Genomic DNA, 8,203 nt, shown 5'->3' with positions numbered 1-8,203 from the left:
CTTTCTAAATGGCAGCCGTATAGGGCACTACTTTTGACCAGAGCCCAATACATAGGGCTCTGGTTAGTTTCTAGAGGATAGAGGACTGAGGTTGTATAAGGGATAGAAGACAGACAGAGACCCAGTCAGGAGTGCAGGTGAAAGGGGGGTGGTGTGACTCACCCAGGAAAGTAGTGGAGATGTATTCAGACACCTGGTTCCCTGAACGACTCATCTCTGACAGGTGAGATAGTCCCGGTTCAACATCCCCTCTTAAACTGGGGGAGTAAAAACAGATGGGAGAGAGGGATAGAGAGAGGAAGAAGGAGATGGAGAGGCAGAGCATGATATTATTTTACGAAGAACAGGAGAAGACAGAAAGTGAGAGGTATTGCTTGAATAGTGTCCTGAAATAATGTTTAAAACTGGATTTCATACCATGCCAAAAATAGCACATCATACTCCATAAGAAAGGAAAATTGTACAAACCCCTTTTTAGAAAATACATCTAATAACACATTGTTTTGAAAAACAAAAACAATGGGAGCAGGTAGCCTGGTGTATATTATAAAACTTTCCACGATAGTTCATCTGTGTCATTTTCAAACGCGCAGAAAAAGCAAGGAGGTTGGCAGAGCCAAGCATGACCTAACAACATCCCATTGGCCCGTTCTAGCATGTCCTTGTGCAATAACTCCAGTTCGCCCTTGCCACTCCTTGTTAAACTCATTTTTTTTAAAACTTTGTCAAAATCATGTCTACAAACTTAGTCACTCTGTTCGAAACAGATTGTAGTTTTGGAGAACAAGAAACTGTAGTAGATCAGGCTTTGATGATATTGGGTCTCGAAAAGAAAATCTGCATAATATCGGCCCAGTTCCAACTCGTGCCATACTTCTCCCATACTGACGGCCGCCGAGCTTCCTCTCCTCACCATATATTGGGTGGGGAGTGGAAATTCCAACCAGAGCTTCAGATTTATACATCTGGTGGAAACATCTGGCTTCTGTGGTTAGAGCATTGGGACAGTAACCGGAAGATATTAGTTTGTATCCCCGAGCCGACAAGATGAAAAAATGATCATTGTACCCTTGAGCAAGGCACTTAACCCTAATTGCTCCCTGGGTGTCTCAGGGGAGTTGGATATACAAAACAAACATTTCCAATTCACACATGCGATTCAAGTTTTTTTTCAATCAATTTGGCACATTGTTTCAGGTATAAGTCGTTTTTTTCAAAACTCTAAGTACAAACCTCTAACCTGATAACACTTGTAATGCCCCCTATCTTATGTTCAGAACCTTTCATTGTGCATTCATTGGAGTTGAACACATCTTTACCCTTGAGTCACTCATGCAAAATCTGTTTTCCGTGAAATACCATGAGACGTTTAGTTTAGTCATCAATACATCAGGCTCACCATAAGTCTTTTAACTACCATTTTTAACTAACTAACTAAGATCTTTCTTTTTGAAGTGCTTTTTGAAGTGCTGAATAAAAATAATAGTAATTGTATTGTTAACAAATCATATCAAAAGTACAGTGAATATTGCATTTTGAAAAGTAGATACTTAGGTTGAATAAGCTTCCAAATTGAAGGAGTGATTTTGTGCAGTGAACAAGTGACTGTGAATTTGTTTGTTTGTACTACTCAGCAATTGAAATGTACTTAGGAGTTTAGATTTTTGTGCTTAGACTGTTGAAAATGTACCACATACTTGTGAAAATTGCACCAACGTGATACGCACTTGAGTATTGTGTGAAAACAGAACAAATGATTATTATTAATATGAACCACTATACCTCATTCAGGATACAGGTCATACCAGTAAACAAAAACGAATACTGTACATCGGCTCTAACCTCAATCAAAAATGTCAACAATGTAGCAAAATATGAATTGTGTTTGATACTGATGTATCACACATCTACTGTAAAATAGTAAATACAATTCCTAAAGAACACATGGGTTTACTATACAACATTCATACGGTACGGGTATGACCTTGTCAACAAGACAACCACTGCAGGAGCCTGACAAAGCAACAGCATGTTGGAGCAATGTCGAAGAGCTGCCGTTTTTATACATCACATTCTGCGTCTGTTGGTTGATGATGTCACACACCTGCCTGCACAATGTCTGCTGGAATGCAGGTGAGAAAAAGACAACGCAGATGAATAGGATACATATGTTCCATATGGCTAAACAGAAAATGTAATGTTGCATAGACTCATGTCGCGATATCTCAACCAAACATGAGCGGATCTTGAAGACTGGTAGTGGAATGTGTTTTGTTACTAACAGAGGCAGTCACGTGCAACAGGCGCAGTGCGATTCGGACAAGTCCCCTCAGTCTGTGTCCTACTGACTGATCCTTCACACATAATAATCTCCATGGCAACCATAGAGGTTGCCCTAGCAACTGCCTCCTCACAGTCAGTCCTGCAGCATGATGGGAGTGAGGGAGGGAGGCGGCTGCTGCTTGGGTGACAATCTCAGAGACTAGGCAGGTGTCTCTGACCTTTCTCAAGGTCAATCCTCTCCTCTCTCCTCTCCTCCTTCCTCTCCTCTCCTCTCATTCTGCTCTTCTCCCTCTCCCTTGTTCTCCACTCCCCTCCCTGTGTTCTCCTCTCTTCTTCCCTCCACTCTTCTCTCGCTTCTCTCTCCATCTCCTTATTTCTCTTACTCCTCTTCTTCTGCTCTACTCCCCTTTCCTCTCCATTTCCTGCTCTCTCTTACTCACCTCTTTTACTACCTTCCCTCCACTCTCTCAACCTTCCTCTTCTCTCACTCCTTCCTACTTCTATTTTTAATTACTCTCTCATCCCTTATTCCAGTCCAACCAGGTATTAGTGACAGTTCGACACGGTTAGAACAGTCAGGTCCCTTTCCCTCCGTCAGAAGCCACTACAAACAGATAGATAGATAGATAGATAGTCATGATAATGCACCAGGTAGGTACTGTAGACTAGTTAGCCAGTCAAGCCCAGTGACACAGTTATGTGGCAGGATCAATCTCTCACCATCTCTCTCTCCATCTCTTTACTATATTGATCATAATCTGCCAACCAACACAACCCCAGTGCCAGGACACACAGACAGACGCCACACCACGCTACCGTGCTTCCTCATATGGCCCCCTGACTGATGGAAAACAAGATGCCGCGGGTGAGCTGTGAGAAGACGCAAAGGGGCATCATCAACCCTCTATATAACTGACTAACATATGGACACCCAGGGAAATGTGACATGTATTGTAACAGGCAGGCTCTTCTGCACTTCTTGTTTTTCACATTACAATAGCAGTTTACAGTAATGCGCTTTTGATGACAGCATGATGAATCAGCTTTCACAACCAACCAACCATTCAATTTCACTTTGTTATCAAAGTACTGTATATGCATGTATATTTTGTGTTTGTTGCTAATGTAAGGCTGTTGTTGGACTCTATCTTTGTATCAAAACAAGAGTTGTCTATATTGCAGCAGATTGCTAAAAACACTGTATGTAGAGAGATGGGGGAGTGGACCAGCTAGCACATTTGGTTCCTTGGAAGTTGTGGGAGCGTCATTTTTTGGTTTTCCCATTGGTTCTGGGAAGAAGCCATAAGTTTCTGACTGGTAATACGTACGTTTTTATAAACTTTCTGAGAACGGAAGTGAAAATTTTGCCTGTTCTGGGAATTGTAAATGTTTAGGTTGCAAGGAGGTTCTGAGAAGGTTTTACTATGGTTCCCTGAAAGTTTTCCTGGGCGTTTTAATTAATCTTCTGAGAACAGAAATATAGGTAATTTGAAAGGTAATTAAATTAACGCTCTGAGAAGATGTTTCAATAAGACTTTTAATTACACTGCTAGCTTAGTTTGGGTTAACTGTTTTTAACTGTTTAGAAACTGTAACGATCGTCTTCCTCTTCTGATGAGGAATATGAGGATCGGAACCACAAATGGCAGCCGTGGGTAAGGTCCATGTTACTTTAATACAACAGAACCACAAAAAAAATACAAAAAATAACAAAGTGAATGACAAGAGAAAATCGAAACAGTCCTGAATGGTGAAACAAACACAAAACAGGAAACAACTACCCACAAACACAGGTGGGAAACAGACTACCTAAGTATGGTTCTCAATTCAGAGACAACGATAGACAGCTGCCTCTGATTGGAAACCATACCAGGCCAAACACATAAGAAATAACCAAACAAGACCAAACATGTAGAACACCAGACTAGAATGCCACCCAAACTCACGCCCTGACCCAACCCAAAATAGAGACATAAAAAAGGATCTTCTAAGGTCAGGCGGTGACAGAAACAGTTCAAAATTGCCACCACATGTATTTTTTAATTGTGCAAAGGTGTCAGTGAAATTCATAACGCTATTGATTCTACACGTATGTATAAAAAGTGATGGGACAACCCTTAAATGGAGGTGAATTCGGGCTATTTAGGCCACATGCCGTTGCTGACAGGCATATAAAAATCGAGACACACAGCCAATGCAATCGCCATAGACAACCATGACAGTTAGAATGCCTTGCTGAAAGCCCAGTGACTTTCAACATGACACAGAGCTACCCTGGTAAACTTATAGTGCTGTTATGTGAAGTTGGAGAGATGTCTAGGGAGCAGACAACGGCTCAGCTGCCAAAATGGTAGGCAACAAACAAGCTCACAGAAACGGGACTGCCAAGTGCTGAGCGCGTACGCGTTAAATATCATTGACCTGGAGGAGTGGAAACACACGTTCTCTGAGTTAATGGCACTTCCGCTTCATCATCTAGTAGTCCGACATGAACTGGTTTTGGCGGAATGCCGCAGGCAGAGTTACCTGCCCAAATGCAACGTGCCAACTGTTAAAGTTGTTGGTGGAGGAGGAATAATGTCTGGGGGCTGTTTTCATTGGTTGGGGACTAGCCCCTTAGTTCTAGGAAGGGAAATCTTAACGCTACAGCATACAATGACATGTCTACAATCTGTGTTTCCCAACTTGTGTGCCAAACTATTTGGTGGAAGGCCCTTTCCTGTTTCAGCATGACAATTCCCCCGTGCCACAAAGCTGAGGTCACATACAGAAAATGGATTTTGTCTGAGATCGGCGTGGAACAACTTGACCTGGCCTGCACAGAGCCATGACTTTCAACCCAATTCGAACACCTTATGGGATTAATGGACCCGACTACCGAGCCAGGGCCTGCCGACTTCACTAATCCTCTTGTGGGCTGAATGAAGCAAGTCCTCACCAGCAATGGAGGCTGTTATTAGCAGAGCAAAGGGGGACCAAACTCCATATTAATGCCCTTATTGGAATGAGATGTTCGACGAGCAGGTTGTCCACATTTACTTGTTGTGGTCCATGTAGTGCTATGTTCTAATCCATTGAATAAGTCTACTGCGCCACCAGGATGGGGTCTCTATTTTGTCTATTCATGAAATTCGGACCCCATTTCAAATGGAAACCAAAGGCACTCATATAGGATCAGGTTGTGCCAATTACTGGGCGCGGCCAACCACACTGAACACACATTAACAAGAGAGGAAGATAGAGAGAGTTGTTGACGCTTTGAACGGAGGCATGTATTTTTAAATAATCATTCGCAGAAACATTCTTGACTTACTAATGGGGTTCCTTGGGGTTTTTTATGGAAAGGTTCTTAATTGTTCCAGAAATGATTTTTAAATTGAACCGTGAGGAAACCTGTAGAAAACGGTTATGCTGAAGTACTGAAACTTCCACGTGTTGTCTAAACGTGACTCTGAACTATTTTGAGAATATTCCCCACTTTATAAACCGATGTTGGAGAACGTTCCTACCAACATTACCAACAATTAGTTAAAATCTACCATGTTTTTGCACTTTTAGGACATTTGTCGCTGAGAATGTTCGCAAAGCCAAGCAACTTTGCTCTGCAACATTCCCCAAAGTTAGTATGGTGTTGTATGCAAAATAGCATTAAGACAACCACGCCTTCACCAAGCTCTAAGAACAACGTTCGAGAACGTATTTGCTAGCTGGGGTAAGATGTGTGTATGTTTTCTAAATCAGTAAAAAGCACAGACAAGACCATGGTTCACGAGGCACAGTCACTGCCACGGACAAAGAGAGCTCGGTCCAAATATAACAGGGATCCCAAGTAGCTGCGTTTATAGGACATCTGCTATCAACTTACACGCGTGCAACATTATAATATCTCGCGTAAGCCTATCATGGTCTCGGCCTCTCAAAGAAACAAATTTACAAACTATTCGACATGGCACTAAAGATTCACCGGACAACACTGAGATAAAACACCACAGCATTGAGCTGAGCAGTATCCCTTCACTGACCACTGGCCACTGTTTGAAACTGTGGGTGGGTGGTGTGTGTGGAATGGCTGTGTGTGTGGTGATGTGGTGTGTGTGTGTGTGTGTGTGTGTGTGTGGGTGTGTGTGTGTGTTGCTGGTTCGATAATGGAGATGATCTCTCTTCTTATAACTTATTATTATAAAGGCTGTAGTGTGCTATATCTCTATAGTATGCATCATTACAGGGCTCACTTGTAAAGAGACCCGGGTCTAAATGACTGCCTGCACTGTAAACCCCAAGGCCTTTTTAACTCAAATACTTCTAGTAAGTTGAACTCAAAGTCATTATTACATYAAATGTTTATGTGGTACTGACTCAAAACGAAATCACATTAACTCAATTTTCTAAAGTTATGACAACAAATTWAAAAAAATCCCAGCATGCTCTACTGCAGGTTGATTTTTGGGAATTGTTTTTAATATCTGTGTTTTTGCATGTACATTGAGTGATTGATTGATTCATCTTATGTAAAACACAGTTAAATAACATACATTTTTCTAAACTAATCCAATAAATTAATTTGATTTTTTGCACCCGTTACAGAAATGGTTGTTCCAATTTAAATGGCTTAGGTAGTCTCCTCACACAGTTCCTAACCCTGGCAGTCATTATGAATGCAGGTTGTGAGTGAATACACAGTTCTACTGTTGGATAGCCTAACTCTGGCTGGWTTCCAATAGGAATTYCACATCACTTTGCAAGCCAGCATYAAGTGACTTGCAGGTAGGGTTGCAGAAGTCTGGTATATTTCCCAGGTTTTCCAMAAATCTGGGTTAGAAGATTGCTGGAAATCCTTCAACCTAGATTTTTTTGAAGGCCTGATGTGGCCTGTCAACCATGAGTTTCAGGCCACTGTATTAGAGTAAATCTAGGCCTCAAATGAAGGCCTTATGAGATATGTAATGTTTAATTATAATGATAACATTCAACTAGGAATTCACTTGGGGAAGGCCATAGGACTGAAAATGAACGAATTCAACATCCATGTTTCTGTCACTAACAAATACAGTCATGTGTGACGATTCCACAATTCACTCAAAAAGGCAAGGTACACTGGGAAATTATATTGGAGGCGTGGTTTAGAGGGGCCATCACTCTGATACAACTCAAATCAGGACCCCTACAAGCTCACAGTAACTCGATCAGTTTGATTAATAACTACAAAATCACTTTAAGTAACTGTACTCAGATATATTAAGTTTAACGCGTTTCCTCAAACGTTTTGAGTAATGACAGCATATTGGGGTTAACAGTGTGGATAAATGTTATATAACAATACATGCATTATACTGGTCAGTATTAACTAAAATATAACCCTCTTTCTAAATGGCAGCCGTATAGMGCACTACTTTTGACCAGAGCCARATACATAGGGCTCTGGTTAGTTTTCTAGAGGATAGAGGACTGAGGTGTATAAGGGATAGAAGACAGACAGAGACCCAGTCAGGAGTGCAGGTGAAAGGGGGGGTGTGTGACTCACCCAGGAAGGTAGTGGAGATGTATTCAGACACCTGGTTCCCTGAACGACTCATCTCTGACAGGTGAGATAGCTCCCGGTTCAACATCCTCTTAAACTGGGGGAGTAAACAGATGGAGAGAGGGATAGAGAGAGGAAGAAGGAGATGGAGAGAGGCAGAGCATGATATTATTACCAAGAACAGGTTCTTTTTTTTTTTTTTTTTTTTTTTGTTTTAACCCTAATTGCTCCCTGGGTGTCTCAGGGGAGTTAGGATATACAAAACACACATTTCCAATTCACACATACGCATTCAAGTTTTTTTTCAATCACTGTGGCACATTGTTTCAGGTATAAGTTGTTTCTTTTCAAAACTCTAAGTACAAACCTCAACCTGATAACACTTGTAATGCACCCTAGTCT

At 41.5% G+C, this 8,203-nt stretch overlaps 1 pseudogene; it reads right to left on the bottom strand.

The window, feature by feature from the left end:
• The window catches only part of LOC112069228 (3',5'-cyclic-AMP phosphodiesterase 4C-like), a 57,983-nt pseudogene that overhangs the window by 7,427 nt on the left and 42,353 nt on the right, over positions 1-8,203 (bottom strand).

The sequence above is a fragment of the Salvelinus sp. IW2-2015 genome, unplaced genomic scaffold (assembly GCF_002910315.2).
Source record: "Salvelinus sp. IW2-2015 unplaced genomic scaffold, ASM291031v2 Un_scaffold939, whole genome shotgun sequence".
Taxonomy (NCBI): Eukaryota; Metazoa; Chordata; class Actinopteri; order Salmoniformes; family Salmonidae; genus Salvelinus; species Salvelinus sp. IW2-2015.
Note: the sequence above shows the minus strand (reverse complement) of the source record. Positions and strands in the feature narration are given on the sequence as shown.